Raw genomic sequence first — 16,685 nt, 5'->3', positions numbered from 1 at the left:
CCTCTCCCGCCCCCCAGAGGGACCTGGCAGGAAAATAGAGTCCGCGCCTGCTGGTTCCCCCCCACCTCACAAAAAGAAAAGCAAAGAAAGCGGTGGAGGGGCGTCTTCTGGCGGATCGGTGGCAAAAGTGACGTGGAGCCCCCCACCCCAACAGCCCGGAGGTCGGCGACCCTTCGGGGGTGCGGGGCGGGGAGCCCTTACCTCCGCACGGCCGCCCCGCGACCCAGCACACCGCCACTTCCTAGCATCGCGGTCCGCCGTGCCTGCTTTGTGCTGGCGAACCCCGGCACTGCCGTGGAAATGATTTTCCGGGCTCCAAACGTTTGCACGGGGACTGGGCTTCCCTTCGGGGCCGGCGGGGCGGGCGCCAACTAAGTTAACAAAGTTGCAAATGGGGCCGTCGCCTTTGTGCGGGGAGGACGGCACCGGAACTGTCCAATATCCCGTGGCGTTGGCGTCCTGGCTCAGAGATGCATCACAGTAGTAGGCAGAAGTAATTTGGTACAAATTCGGCATTACCTTTCAGATCAGAGGACCGGTTTCTTTCGAGCAAAGCCGTGTGTGTGTGTGTGTGTGTGTGTGTGTGTGTGTGTGTGTGTGTGTGTGTTCTTGGTGGGGAGGTGAGAGACATAACCGTTTAACATACTCATTCTTTAAGAAACGTTTGCCTTCTGTTTTCAATCAACTAAGCTGGCAGCTAGAGATACAAGTTTATTTGAGAATACCCTCTGGGTACCAAGCATGCTTGGATTGTTTTAGCAAATTAAAAATGAGCAAAATGCTTTTACCTTCTCAGCAGTAGACTCCTTAAGAGACCTCGTGTGTGTGTGTGTGTGTGTGTGTGTGTGTGTCTGTGTGTCTGTGTGTGTCTGTGTGTGTTAGTGGAACATATTTCGGTGTGTATCTCAAATGCGTTTTTAATGTGAAAAGGGGGGGAATAAAGGATTTTAAAAGGCTGAGACTGATGCCATCGAATGATTCATTAAATTTGATTCTCCATCTAGGAAATGTACCTGCCTATTTGGGAGCCAGTGGGCACTTAGAGGGAAGCCGCTTGGTGGATTTAAAATAGTGGTGGAACCATTTGTTTCCTGGAGAATGGGCAGTCTGCCCACAACTTCCTCGTGTTGGTATCCGTGTGGCATTTGGCTTGGTGGAAAGGACTGGGGTTCCGGAGGCTGCGTGCTGACACTTGGCTCTGGACTCCTCCGGCTGCTCTCCTAGAGAATGGCTAGCGATGGTTGTGATCGCAGGAGGTTAGCTGGCTGTCTGCTAATTAGGTGGCAAAGGTGACCACAGAGTCTTAAAACTTTGTGTCTGGGTGAAAACTTCATTGGGTTAGGGAATGTGTTTATGAAAAAGAAAATGATTAATTGGGCAAAAACCTCATACGTTTGTTTGCCGGGAAGAAGCTTTGAAATGAATCGAGGGTGAATGATAGTTGGCAAAAAACCTCCCACCATAGGATTCAAAATGACTGCAGTGATTTTGCTGTATTAATTCTGCCTGAGGCACAGTATAAAGTTCTCAAACACACACTAGAGGTCTCTCTTCCAGCTATAAGATTTCCACATTTCTAATGTCTCGCATGTGCTTGAGGAGTCGGGGTGTGCGTGAATAGCTTGGTTGATACTTATTTCAGTAATCGTGATGTACTGACCGTTGAGATTACTCAGCTGTGAGCTATTTGTTTGAGGGCGCTCAGTAATTATTGCACAAATTATGCTACCTAAGTGCTCGCAAAGTAACTGCAGTAAGACTTCGGCTGGATGATGATGAAAACGTATTATTCCGTCTGCCGGCTGGCATCATAAGCCTTTTGGCATACACTTATTTACCCAAAGCCCTTTGTTTTCGTGTGTCGGAATAATGACTGAAGATGCACTGTATCTGTCGGAGAGAACTTTCTGAAAATGGAAACTTCTGCCACCTCCTCGTGAGCTGGCTTGCCTTGGCAGTTCTCAAATCAGAAGGATTGCTCTCTGCTTCTGAAATGGGCTGTGTGAGCCGAAGCTTTTCCTATTTGCGTCTTCTTTTGGGTTTTCATTCAAAGGATGCCTGTTGGTGACTTTTCAGTTGGCCAAGGCATTTTTTTCAGTTGAATCTTAAACCGCATACCGAACCCCTTTTGGTGGGGGGGGCGGAAGGTGGGGGGAGCCTACAATTTATGATTTTCTAAAGGCATAGAACACTGATCTCCTCTGCCTCCAAGATGAACTTAGCCTTCTGGGGATAAATATGAACATTTGGATGCAAGCATACAGGCTTATGTGAATCGCCTGCTCATGCAAAAGTAAGAAACCACCCCGTTTTCCTAGGTCGGTACGAGCACGCTTCTCATTTCACTCATAAAACCATACTAGATGTAAATAATGCTTAGCTTGCTGATGTGTTTGGTTTGAAATACCGGAGCAGAAAGGAAAACTGAGAGATCACCCCTGAACAATAACAAGCCTCTATTTATTAAGTTCATCCATCCATTCATCAAACACTGAGTGCCTGCTGGGTGCAAGACCCTGTGTGCTTCACGCTGGACACATGGTGGTGAGGACCAAAAGCATTCAGAGTCAGAATCTCCCAGTGTGTGTGATCCAGACCGGGACACAGAGGTTAATCAAATAATTGGACAAGCGACAAACGGAGATGAGTGGCTGGAAGGGAAAAGAACATGGGGGGGTCTGGTAGCTTTAGCCAGAAAGGAGTGGACTGGACAGGAATCTGGTCAGAGTGCTTGACGAAGTGCTAGAAACAAGAGTGGAGCAGGTTCTCAGTGGGCATGAACAAGAGAAAGAAAGTTCCAGGCAGGGAGAAGAGGGAACCATATTTGCCAAGCCTGGAGTGGTCCAGCAAGAGGGAGGGACTGGAGGTTGACTGGCTGCAGCAGCGAGAGGGAAGAGGCAGGGATGGGTGAGCAGGCAGCAAGGCAGTGGGGCTTAAATCCAATGAGCTGTGAGAGGCATGGAAGGGAGGGCTGGGAGCTGGAAACCCTGACATCATCCAGTTTGTGTTTTGAGAGGGTAACACTGTCAGCACTGTGGGAAGTGGGTGACAGAGTCCACAGTCGATGCAGTGTTGCCCTTGCAGGGCTGTTACGTTTGTCTAGACAAAACAAGAGTAGATGGGTTAAGTGTAAGTTGGTTGGCGGTGAGGAACAGGGATGGAAGGAGTCAAGGTCCATTTGGCTGGTCATGCAGGAGAACATGGGGGCATTGGTTATGGGCAGACAAGGAGAGAGAGGTGTCAAACACATTAACCTAATGGCCTCTGGATTTGGATGACTGGGTAGGTTTTAGACCTTTCACATCATATCTAGTAGCCAGATTGGGTAGTAATACTACAGCATCCCCACATCTTATATCGAATTGACAGAAGTTTAGAAATGTACTGGTCATAAAAAAATGAATTGATCAAGGGCTCATGCTGGAGGGGGGAGCGGGGAGGGAGGGGAAAAATGAGGACCTAATGTCGGGGGTTTAAATGGAGAGAAAATGTTTTGAGAAACGATGTACAAATGTGCTTTACACAATTGATGAGTGTATGGATTGGGATAACTGTATGAGCCCCTAATAAAATGTTAAAAAAGAAAAAAAAAAAGAATGAGTTTTTAGCTATATTAATTTGGTCATTAAATTTGCCTTGACAGCTTTCAATGTATAGAAAATAAAAAAATTTAAAAAAAAAAGAATTGTTAGTGGTTTTTAATTACAGTAGGTTAAATGTTTACTAATTAGAGTCAGCAAAAATGGACACAAACCCCCCAATGAAATGGATGAACACAGTAACCCAAACAGTGGCCTCCGCATGTACAGTGATGGTTCAGCTGGCCCAGGACGAAGCAGCATTTCCTTCGGCTGTACACGTGAGTCGACCTGCCAGTAACCACCCCCCTCTCCCCATGCAGTTACAAAGGTGATCCCAGGATCTGAAATGTGTCTGCACCATCTCTTCGCTCTTCTTTGTCAGGTGCCTTTTCCTTTATGCAATGGGCTCTGTCTTGTTTTCCCAAGCCCAGCTAAATCGGACTTCATCATTCATTGACTTGGATTGGTCTATGTTTGACTTTCTGACACAAAAATTAAGTCTGCACCTTCGAGAACGAGTACATCATGTTAAAATATCCTACACCTGTAGTATATTATTCATTATGTAAATGATGCATAGCATATAAATGATACTTTTATGTGAAATGACAGGCTGGATGGACACAGTGGCTGCAACCCTGGCCTCCAATAGGCGCACCATTGTGAGGCTGGCCCAGACGGGACCTACTTCATTCTGTTGTACAGGGGTCACCGTGCCTTGGAGTCCCCCCCAACATATTCAGTAGTTATAAAAATGAAAACTGGTCAAGTGTCTATAAGAAACCCAAACCTAAACCACTTGCCATCGAGTGCTTTTTGACTCGTGCAGACTCCCTCTGTGCACTCCATGAGGTTTTCAAGACTGGCCCGATGTCAGCAAGAGATCGCCTGGCCTTTCTTTCAAGGCACTCCAGCTGCCAGCCTCTCCTTGACCACTACCCATTGTGACTCCAAAAGTGTGTGTGTGTGTGTGTGTGTGTAAATGATGGACATACTTACTGCAAACCATGTTTTGAAAAGCATTTTAAGGTCTTCCCCCAATAAAGTTTGTTGGTCTGATTTGAGTGTATTCTGAGCTGGGTGCTCAGAGTTGATTCTATGTTAGACTTGATTCTATGTTAGACTTGATTCTATGTTAGACTTGATTCTATGTGTGTCTGATTTTTTCTATTGGTTCTTATCTCAGTGCAACATTTTCATACTTCTCTTAAGTGGGCCATTTTTTTTGTACTTCTATCACCCATCTTTCTGCTTGTTTTCATTTTTTCTAAAACTCACACATAAAGATCAGGAAAGTGTGTTTTTCCCCACCGAAATTCCACTGATTGATGAGTTGATGCATTTAAAAAATAATCTCAAATTAGGACATTTCGCAAGGTCAACAGTTTGAAACTACCAGCTGCTCCTAGGGGGAAACTCCAGGCTTTCTGCTCCCATAAAGAGTGACAGTCTCAGAAGCCCACAGGGGCAGTTCTGCCCCGTCCTCAATGGTCGCTATTAGTCAGCATCGACTCCTTGGCAGTGAGTTTGTTTTGATTCATAAGGAAGACAAATTCAGTGTAAGAGAAATGTTCATTCTGGGAAATCTGGGTGTCTGTTATTTCTAGGAATAATTAATAGCTCTCTCGAAGTAGAGATTTGATACACGATTGTAATTCTATGAGATGCTCTCATGAGTGGTTCGCATGCGTGTGTGTTTTGGATTGGGGAGGCATCATTTTAACTAAGGCACACCCAAGAATCCATTACTTCTATGCAAAGAGGATGATAATCTATGTAATGTGCTTATAAGATTAAGATGATGCCCAAAGTCAAAGTCATGTGCACTGAGGTACCACCAAGCAAGCGTAAAAGGTAGCTTCTCTGCAGGAGGCACTCCCCTCTGGCTCCCACTCTCTGTGTCCTAAGGAAGTGGGGGGTCCATGTCCGGATTCTTGCCTTCCAAACAGGAGATGCAGCTTCATTTTCGGGCCAGTGTACCGGTGATGATGGTGGCCGGGTTTCAAAGGAGCTCCCCAGATGAAGGGTAGGAAGAAAGGCCTGGCGAGGTCAGCTTCTCAAAGCCAGCCAGTGAAAACCCAATGGGTCACAAAGATCTGACCTGCAACCAACCTTGGAGACGGTGCCCGCCATGAGTTGGGGGCCAACTTGATGACAGTTAACCACGGCAACAACTGTGTGGGTCTGTCCCACACTGCCTGGCTTCCTTGAACTCCTGAGACGCCTCTACTAGCTATGGCTGAGACTTAGGGAGCCAGCACCGTCAACCAGTCTGAGCCAACAGAACAACCCTTCGAGGCAAGGATCACCATTAACAGCCTCCACCACCTTTTATAGGTGGAAAAACAACAAGTCAAGATTAGAGCAGCTATGTGATTTGCCTAAAGGCAAACACTAGCCTAGCCGACAGAGCTTGGATTCTAACCCAGGCGGTCTGACTCCACACCTGCCGAGGGCTGCTCCTCTGCCCCAGCGCTAGGGTTCTCTGCCCAGGAGACACTCACCCTGTGAGCAGCTGTCACAGACACGCGGCAGAATGCTTTCCTTCCCTGTCACCAGGTAGCACTCATCCCTACCTCACCCCACCCCCACTCCCACCAGTTCACCTGTGAGCTCCAGAACCCGGCCAAGGGCACGGTCCCCGATGGGGCCCCCACCCTGGCGCTTGGACCAGGAAAGAAAAGAGGAAGCGAAGGAAACGGTGTAAGGCGGTGGTGGCCAGCCCATCTGGATGGCTCGCCAGCAATGACTGACCACATCAGTTACTCGCTGTCCCGCCCAGCAGAAGGTTCGTTTTGTTTATCCAATGAGAACGGACAATGCTCCGGCGATTTTGCTGCCGATACCCAGGCTGCTATTAGGAAGAAGCGTTCTGGACTGAAGGGAATGTTGACTAGATAGATCTCAGATGCTTGCTGGAGGAAGGGCTAGTCTTCCTGATAAGTCTTTCTCAGAGCATCTTCTGCCATCCTCAGTTACTGTTTCTGTAGCACTTTAGCGTAGTGGGAAATTTGTAGCTCACAGGACAAAGGACGTGTGGCAGACACAAGGATCTCGGCGTGAATAAAGCGTCCATCCTGCACCAGTCCCCGTGCCCACACTTGTCTCCTGCCTTCTTTCCCACCCCCAATGCAAATCCCCCGTCTAGCTTTCTAGCTCTATTATTTTGGCTAAATTACTTCATCTCTGCGAGCCAGTTTTCTGACAGCAATATGCGATCCCTGTAAATGAGATGATAACAGTTCCCCGGGGTGTCCTGAGGAGTCAACGAGATGGACAAGGTACTCGTCCTGTGTCCGGCGCACAGGAAGCAACCGAGTCATGCTGCCATCAAGAGTAGGGATTGGTTGTCCTTATGCGTCCGCCATGGCTTCCCACACGTGGAATCCACAGTGCTCAGCGCACCGGGCGCATGCTGAGTACATGCGGCCGGCTGATCGGACCCAGCATTTCAGATGCACTTTCACTTCCGTGCAAGCCGGTCTTCACCTGGGCGAGAGGCTCCTCCAGCGCCCCACATGCCCTTGCTCCTGGTGCTGGGACGGGCTTTTCCAAAGCAATTACAGCATCCATCTGGGAACAGGCCAAAAGTGACCGCCGGGCGGCTGTTGATACTAAGCAGGGCATCGGTTCGAAGATGGACATCAGTTTTACCTTCTTGATTAGTTGTGATCGAGGTGGCGACGGAATTGGCAACATCTGTGAACGCCTTGAAGGAGGCAAACACACCAGCCAGTTCCGAGCCCTCCTGGGAAACCCGCGTTTGCTCCTTAGAGCAGACACGCCGGCACCGGGGCAGGGCTGGTACCCGTTCCATCCAGCAGATGGCAGCGATATACATTCGCAAACATGATTGGAATAGCCTTTGGTCTTTTCTGGCTCTCTGGTTCTCACATGCCATTGGCCACCCTCCGTGGGAAAGAGAGGCAGGGCTAGCGTTGAAAAAGGTGCCTTTTCTTGGGAAGAACGACTGAGGCTCAAAGGGTGGGCAGCTGGAAGATTCCACACCTCAGCATGGCCTGCTTTTTCTACTGCTCTGGGGCAGGGGAAAGGGAACACGAGCCTCCTTATCTGTCAGAACCCAATTACTGTCCGTTTCCGGAGATACTAAGGGTAAGAGGTCTGCTTTCCTGTGCATTTAATCCAATCAACAGAAAACAGTTTTATCCACGACCAGGCTCTGTCATCTCTGCATGCTCTGGGTTGAAATCACTCAGGACCAGTTAGTAACCAGAAAATACTAGAAAAGATGATAGCCCACTTGGGGCAGGCATGTGCTGCCTGGGACGAATTGGAACAGGGGTCATGTGCTTCTGAAGAGCAACTTCCAGACTTCTCTATGGAGTAGTGAAATGGATGTGGTCTTCCTCGTGCTTTGAGTTAGGAAGCTCGGTTACCTGCGTGAGCCTAAGCTTTGGCTTTATTCTCTGTCCAGAGGTAATGAAAATCATCTTTTTTAAAAAACCATTTTATTGGGGGCTCGTACAACTCTTATCGTAATCCATATATACACCCATTGCGTTAACATTTGTACATTCGTTGCCCTCATCATTCTCAAAACATTTGCTTTCCACTTGGAATCAGCTCCTCGTTTTTTTCTTTTTTTCCCCTCCTTCCCCACCCACCCCCTCCCTCATGAACCCTTGATAATTTATAAATTATTATTATTTTATCATATCTTACACTGCCCGACGTCTCTCTTCACCCACTTTACTGTTGTCCATCCCCCAGGGAGGAGGTTATAAGTAGACCCTCATAATCGGTTCCCCTTTTCTACCCCACCTTCCCTCCACCCTCCTGGTATCACCAATCTCACCACTGGTCCTGAGGAGTAAAATCATCTTAGAATTCAGTATACAACACCAATATAAAGTGATTCCCCAAGGGCTTTGTTGTTGCTCTAGCCCCGTGCCAGCGAGTCGAGATTCCGCCTCTAGGCTCACTGATTGGATAGATCTAAGCAAGGAAGAACGGCTTCATAAGGTATCATAAGGTGTTCAAGACTGCCACCCATCAGAGGCAACTCGTGAGACCTGCCTTCTGAGGTGTCTCTGGGTGGGTTCAAACTGCCAACCTCACAGCTTATAGCCAATTGCTTAACCATTTGCGTCACCCAGGGATATGGATACAGGAAACTCCAGCCAAACCAAACTCACTGCCACTGAGTCTCTTCCAACTCAGAACAGCTTTGTAGGATGGAATAGAACTGCTCTTGTGGGTTTCTGAGACTAAATCCTTACGGGAGTAGAAAGGCTCATCTTTCTCCTGTGGAGTGGCTGGTGGTTTTGAACTGCTGACCTAAAGCTTACCTGTGTACACCACCCGGGCTCCAGGATTTACCTTATTAATAATGATGGTTCCTTCCGGCCCCGTGCCACAGAGTCAATTCCAACTCATAGCTACCCTACAGGACAAGGTAGCACTTCTCCATCGAGTTTCCAAGGCTGTAAACTGTTACTGAAGCAGACAGACACAGTTTTTTCCCCTGCGGAGTGGCCGGTGGGTTCAAACAACTGACCTGCCTGTTAGCAGCCAAGCACTTAACTGCGATGCCATGAGGGCTCTTTATAATGATAGTTACTCATAACTAATAATTATCAAACGCTTTCCATAACAGTGAATCCCCATATACTTTTCACCCAGATTGAATGATTATCAAAACTTGCCCCACATCTGGGGCGTGGGTGGGGCAGAAGGGAGAAAATCACTGTGCTTTTGTTCAGCCTGATGTGAAGGACGGATGGTGTCTTTCCTGCCTTGTACCTTTGTCCTGTTTCTTTAATAAATGGGATGGGGGGGGGGGTTGCCACACATGCATTCAACACCCCCCCCCATTTTGTGTTTATTGAAGGAAAGTTTACAGAGCAGATCATCAGTTTTACATTCAGCAATTCATACATGTTTTGTTTCATCTCCTTGATTGCAGTGTGCCATCCTTTATCCCACTTTTCTGTTTCCTCTTTCCCTTCCTCCCCCTTTTCTAACCGTCTAAACTTTGTCTTCGATTGAATGCTACCCTTCTGAGCTCCCGCGGACTCTTAAGGATCTTGTGTCCTAGAGCAGAACTGCTCCGGAGGGGGTCTTAGTGGTCACCCTCAGGGAAGCCATCCCCAGAGCTGTTTCTCTGGCATCCTGGTGGGTGCGTTCCAATCGCCAGCCTTTTCAGTTGGTAGTCTAATACGAACTGGTTGTGATCATGAGGGTCGCCAAGAGGCACAATAAGGTGGTTTAAAAATCGTATCTATATTTTTGTTCTAAACTTACACTTGGGCACAGGAGAACAAATTTAATTGTGGGACACTAAAGTTCTAAATGGTGGGTTCCTCTGTAACTGCCATGTCCTTGATATAATTAGGATGCAGGAATTTAGAAACAAGAGACTCATATAAGGCTATGAAAAAATTTCCATCAGGAACCCCATTATAGACTGAATTGTGACACCCTCTACACACACAAATATGTATTGCAAATCCTAACCCCTATAATGCAGATTTTTTTTACCAACTTCTGTAGCCTGAAATTAATCAAATGTGTGATCAAGATGCATTCATATTTACTGATAATTAGGATGTGAAAGTTGGAAATAAAGGATCATTAGTTAGAAAATGTGGCCTTAGTAATAGAAGGAAAGCCAGAGACTGCATGATGAGTCTGTCGAGACTAAAGGACCTTTCCCCTCAGCAACATAAACTGTGACCCTGTGAGATAGAACACACAGGCGTCAGATTTACTATATCAATGAGAAGAAACGAAGGAGAAGACCCATATCCATAAAGTCGAGGGCTGGCTGCAGAACACGCCAGCAATTGCTTTCATGCCGGTTTAAACTGAAGCTGAAGAACCCTAAAACCCAGTCCACAAGAGCTGAAGTGCACCTGCGAGTCTATCCCACTTGAATTTAGAGACCGTCTCAAAAGAAATTTGATGTGGTGAACACTAATGACTGGAGACCAGACAGGCTGTGGGGTGACGTCAGAAGCATGATACACGAGGAAACCCCAAGCTCATAAAAATGACGGCACAAGAAGAAAAGACCAATGTTTCAGAAGAGGCTCTGAATTTTGCTGTTGAACACAGAGTAGCTAAAGTGACAAAGAAATGAGATGCATAGAAGATTTCAAAGTGGGCTTGGAAAAGCAAAGTGAGACATTATAATGAAATGTGCAAAGATCTGGATGGAGCGAGACCTGAATATAAATTCAGGTCTCGAATGACCATCCAGAAGGATTCTGTGGGCAAATTATGGCATGGGAAGCATCCAGAGAAGATGGAAGGAATGCATAAAGAGAATTAGTCGTCATCCAACCATTTCAGGAGGCAGCAGATGACCAAGGACCGATGTTTCTGAAGGGAGGAGTCCAAACAGCACAGAAGACATTGACAAAAAGTAAGCCTTTGGGAATTGGCAGAATATCCATTGAGGGGTTTGCTGAAGCCACTCACTTGTGGTATTTCCATTAAAGCAGCGTGAGGTAACACAGACCGACACTTTGATATTTATACCCTTACAGCCATATTTAGAAATAGTGAATGTCCTGCAAAAACTCAGATTAGCAGACTTTCTGGCCGACTAGAGACTGGTGGGACCCTCAAGACGATTGCCCTTCAGGTCTGGGAATGTGCCATTCCCATGGCTCGGGGTTCAGCCAAACAATGGCTCGGGGTTCAGCCAAACAATGGACCAGGTTGGAAGGGAAACAGTAACACTAGTGAGGTGCACACACTGTAGAACATTCATCTGAGCTCAGAAGGGCAACATGGAATCCAAGATCAAGTTTAGGTGATTAGGAAAGGAGGAGGAAGGGGAACTTGAAACACAGGGGAGAAATGATGCTATCCTACAATCAAGAGATGAAACAAAATATGTGTGAATTACTGAATGTAAAACTGATGACCTGCTCTGTAAACTTCCCTTCGGTTCACCAGGGGTGGAGGCAAATGCATGTGTGGCAAATTCTGATCATCATTAAATCTGGGCAAAAGCTATACAGGGATTCATAGTATACAGGGAAATAGTATCTTCCTCCTTGTGTATGTTTATACATATGTTTATACATTTTCCCAAGTTTAAGACTAAACCTAAAGTATTTTTAAGAACAGAAACAATTCCGAAGAACGCCACTTCAATGTATCACTGCTTTCTTTTCCGTCGTCAGTGCTCTTTATTTTAGGAGGACGTGGGAGGGAGATCCAGCTGATCTTGACAAATGACCGTCAGCTTCCTCTCACACACAGGGGTCAGCTCTGTGAGTTCCAGACCTCCCAACGGCGAAAGAAATCCACCTGCACTTTGAATAATGCAGCCTCTCTGGGACTAGAGATGTCATTCCAAGTCTGGGACAGACATTTGGAATCTAGAGTCTAGAGACCTTGGACCCTACTTCCTATAATTCACCAACTGAGTTCTTGTAGAACAGACAACTAACTCTAAATGAGGCCACCATTTCAGATGAACTGCCATTCTCAATGGCTGAGCGTAATGCACCCCTCAGATCCAAAGTGATTGAAAAACGAATCATTAAAAAGTTGCACAAGGCAAGGTGTATCCTAGGACAGTGAAACGGTTTTTGCATGGTGCTCTAAGGGTGGCTATATGATATTTTAGGACCTTATAACACACAGAGTAAACCCTACTGAAAACTATAAAAACCTGTGTCCATACAGTCAGCTCCAATTCAGAGTTGATTCCCTGTGTTCCATACAGAGACAGAGCTGTAGAAAAGTACATCTGTGCCCCAGTGGCCTCGTGAGTGACATGTTGGGCTGCTAACTGCAAGGTCAGCAGTTCAAAGCCACCAGCTGCTCCACAGGAGAAAGAGGAGGCTTTCTACTCTCATAAGGATTTACAGTCTTGGAAACCCTCAGGGCCAGTTCTACCCATCCAACAGGGTCACATGAGTTGGAATGAACTCAATGGCAGTGAGTTTAAATAGTTTTTTGAGTTTTTATGGCAAGCACTGAAATTGTGCCTCCTGCAAATAGCTGGCACCCACCTTTTAAATAACTGCACCACAAGGCCAGCTCCACAGACAAGCATGTTCACCCTTTACTTAACACACTATGGCACCACTTGAAAATTACTTCCGCACTTTCTTTGCTTTCACTAATTAAAATAACTATGATTTGCTCTGAATCATTTTGTTTTCTTTCAGCGTCTTCTCTTCTTACACTCAGCAGAACAAGATCACCTGGTCTGCCTTGACAGGTGGGCACTCTCAAATAGGAAAGCACCACTGTAATTTGCCAAATGATCGTGCACAGGTGGGGATGGAAATGGCGATGACTATTAGAAACTGCTCGGGGATTCCCGCACCCCTTTCGAGTGGTGCCCAGGGCACGTGCCACACTGCCTTGCCATTCCCCAGAGACCCTTGGCTCTGTAGGGATGTCAGTGGCTGAGTTTTCAGAAGTAGGTTGTCAGGCCATTCTGCCGAGGCACTTCTGAGTGGACTTGAACTTCCAACCTTGTCGTTTGTAGCACCTTAGTCATTTCACCTGAGTCCAGAGTACACTATGAACTTGCAATGATCAGAATGCATTGATAATAATGATTGCTAGGTGCCATCGAGTCGGAAGACTCGTAGAGAGCTTATGTGCAATGGAAGAAAACACTACTTGGTCCTTCATCAGTAATATCAGCGTATTGATTTTAGCCAATAAGCACCTCAGGAATGCAGAATGTTAATAATAGGACAAACGGTATGCAGGCTAAAGAGGATAGATAGGAAATTTCTGTATAGTCTGTGCAATTTTTTGTGTGTGGGTGAAACTAATTCGCTTTAAAAACATTTTTGCTTAAATACACTATATATCCTAGCTATGTACCTACACATATATACTGCATCTATGTATCTACACATATATACTGCATAAGATATCTTTCGAGTGTTGGAAAGCAGGGATGTTCACTTTGAGGACTAAGGTACACCTGGCCCAAGCCATGGTATTTTCCATTGCGTCATGTGCACATGAAAGTCGAACAATAAATGAGGAAGACCGAAGAAGAATCGATGCATTTGAATTATGGTGCTGGCCAAGAACATCGAAAATGCCAAGGACTGCCAAAAGAACAAACAAGTCTGTCTCGGGAGAAGTGCGGCCAGAATGCTCCTGAGAGGCAGGAGGTGGCGAGACTTCATCTCACAGACTTTGGACATGTTGTCAGGAGCGCTAAACCCCTGGAGAAGGACATCATGGTGGCTAAAGTCGAGGGGCAGCAATAAAGAAGAAAGCCCTCAAGGTGATGGAGTGACACGGAGCGGCTGTGAGGACGCACCAGACCAGGCAGGGCTTTGTCTTGTGCACCGGGACGCGCTGGCTCGGAATGGACGAATGGCACCTAAATAGATATATATAATGTGTGTGTGCATACATGTACATGTAGATACATGTATGTTATATGTAATCTGTGTGTACATAGGTATACGTGTAGATACATGTATGTATGTGTATATATATAGTTGATATTTAAAATATATAGTCGATATTTTTTAACAAGTTGAATATTAAAATTAGCTCTATAGGAATTGCAAGTGGTCTTCCATAGGATAAGCAGGTCTTGGTCGAGACCCACCTGCAGACCAGTAGAAGTAGATGCAGACACGGGTTCATGAGCAGGGAGTACAGAGGTGTCTGCTGGGCCTGGACATTGCTGGTAGATGAGCCAGGGCTGAGTAAGGGAGCCACCATGGAAGCTCCTCCAACTGAACAGTGCTTAACAGTGCAGGGCCATTTCTCAGCCAACCTCCCCACCCACCCCGCCCCACCTAATTAAGCCTTTGTGCTTATGCAGATCTTTGCTCAATGTTATTCTTTCATTTCTAGTATGTCTTTATGTCAAAATGACTATTTCTGGTTAAAACACTGAATAGCACAATGTTATTTTTATTTTATCTATGCAGAAGTGCTCAAGGGGTCTCCCCCCCCCCTTAAAAGAAAATTCAGAGTCAAACAAGGCACTCGAATGTTAAACTTCTATCAGACTTTTACTTTTGGAAACATATCCCCCAGAATTTTCCTTCTCGTTTTCTCTTTGTGAATGCCCGCATTACCGTTGACACATGCCTGCATTACTTTGGGCAACTCTTCTGCAAATTCCGCATATCTGGTAAGCATGGACAGATACATTTATTATATTTTTAAAAGCCTGAAAATGATCGTCTGATGAATTCAGGTGCTCCCCCAATAATGATTTCATGTAGAAATGAGAAATATACCTCTAAGTGGATCGGGTGATAAAGTTCTTTGCAAATAACCAGTCTATTCGTTCCCCAGCCCTGCTGGGTGAGTGTGAACCTGAACCATAAACAGGTCACTTGGTAGTCTGGCACAAATCCTTTGTGCCACCCATAGGCCTGGAGGCGCACACAGACACAGAGCAGAGCCCGCTTTGAATTATCGAAGAATTAGTGATAACGGTTTGCATGGACTCCATCTTTTCTTTATCCTGCGGACTGCTGGCTACCTTTTGACTTCATCATTCGCCTTTGGTCATTTTCTCAGAGGGTGCAGAAAGCAAAAGAAAGGAAGTGGATATTAAATCTCTTATTCTTTCTCTTCTCTTCTCATGAAGCGTTTTGGAAAGGCATCGGCTCTTCAGTCATCCTCCCAGGGATGCGCCAGTAGGAATAAGTCCCAAGGAATAGTCAGCCCGAGATCATTTTTGTTAATAGTCTAAAATGACTGTGCACTTAAACTGTGTGACCTCGATTTGCACAATCCTTACATTTTTCTTCTCTATTCCAACTTCCTCTGTCACACTACGTGACTTCGAAATCAACACGAGTGATTTAGCCAACCCCACAACAAATACATTCCTTTTGTTTTTATCTCCAACAGCCTTATTGGCATATAATTCACATGCCATAGAATTCAACAGTTCGGTCACACCAAGAAGAGTTGCACAATCATCACCACAATCCGTTTTTAGAACAACAAATACATTCTTTCTCAAATATTAGTCAGAATCCGTCTTACCCCATGTATTTTCTGGCCAGTGTCTCTCAAACTTATCATACATCAGAATCCTTGAGCCCAACCTTAATGCCATCGAGTTGATTCCGACGCATAAGGACCCTATCAGACAGACTAGAAACTGCCCCTGGGTGTTTCCATGGCTGTAAAACTTTAGGGGAACAGAAAGCTCACCGTTCTCCCACAGAGGGGGCTCAAGCTCCTGGTGGGTCTGAACGACTGGCCAGATAAATAATCCACTGTGCCACCAGGGCTCGTTTGCAGAGCTTGTGAAAACACGCTGGTCAGGCGCCTCTCAAGTTCCTCCACCACCACCCTCCCCCTCGCTGTGGAGTGGATTGTGACTCACGGCAGCACCGTGTGTTATAATGGAGACCTGCTCCCGATGGTTGTCAGTGGCTGTCATCTTACAGAGGGTGGCGCCCTGGTGGCGTGGTGGCTCCGTTATAGATTGGACTTTTGTGATCTGCAGGGCTTTCATGGGCTGATTGCCAGAAGCCTATCACCAACCCTTTCTTCCAACTCTGTCTTGCACAGTCTGGAAGCTCCATGGGGTCTCAAAGCCACGTGAAAGCCCCGCCGAGTGTGGGTGTGGCACACTGGCTGGGAATGGTACCTAGCTCTCTCTCATGAAAGGCACGATTCGACCAGTGAACAATCCATGCCCCTGATTCTGAATCACGCTTCTCAAATTCCTGTTCCTATTTATCAGTTAAAACTTGCCTCCTGATTAAAAAAATCAGCTCTCTGACAGCAATAATCCCATCCACTAGTCCTTCCTCTTCTTTCTTTCCTTCTTCCGTGTCTTGTCCTTCCTCATTCCTTTGCCTTCTTTCTGCAGCCATCACACAATGAAACCCGGCTTCATCCTCACGCAGCCCTCCCGTGCATCGCGCTTCCACTCCCTCTCTGCCACCACACAGTCAGAGCCTCTTCGGCACTCCCTCCTGCCCCCTGCTGCCCTCTGGTTTCTTTGGGGTTTGCTCCTGGGCCTTTTCAAATGAGGACAGCCCTGCAAGACCCAAGAGGGAGGTGTTCTGAAATGTTTCTTGCTTATCATCTCCTGGGATCAGAACCCCCAAAATCTTCCAACGTTTCAAGCCATGTAACTGACCTTTAACACCAAACTTG

General features: G+C 46.5%; 1 protein-coding gene across 2 annotated transcripts in view; it reads left to right on the top strand.

Moving 5' to 3' along the window:
- KCTD1 (potassium channel tetramerization domain containing 1) overlaps nucleotides 1-16,685 on the top strand; it is a 252,253-nt gene that overhangs the window by 1,011 nt on the left and 234,557 nt on the right. Inside the window, exon 1 of one of the 2 annotated variants that reach the window (XM_045296230.1) lies at nucleotides 3,840-3,859. The exons of the other annotated variant lie outside the window; for it this stretch is intronic. The gene's annotated coding sequence lies outside the window, so the exon portion shown is untranslated. Of the gene's footprint in view, nucleotides 1-3,839; nucleotides 3,860-16,685 lie in introns of those variants that run through there. 2 annotated transcript variants of the gene reach the window in all.

Source organism: Echinops telfairi, unplaced genomic scaffold (genome assembly GCF_000313985.2).
Source record: "Echinops telfairi isolate 266 unplaced genomic scaffold, ASM31398v2 ScPeMD7_7400;HRSCAF=8409, whole genome shotgun sequence".
Classification (NCBI taxonomy): domain Eukaryota; kingdom Metazoa; phylum Chordata; class Mammalia; order Afrosoricida; family Tenrecidae; genus Echinops; species Echinops telfairi.
The sequence above is the reverse complement of the archived record's forward strand: the minus strand, read 5'-3'. Positions and strand labels throughout refer to the sequence as shown.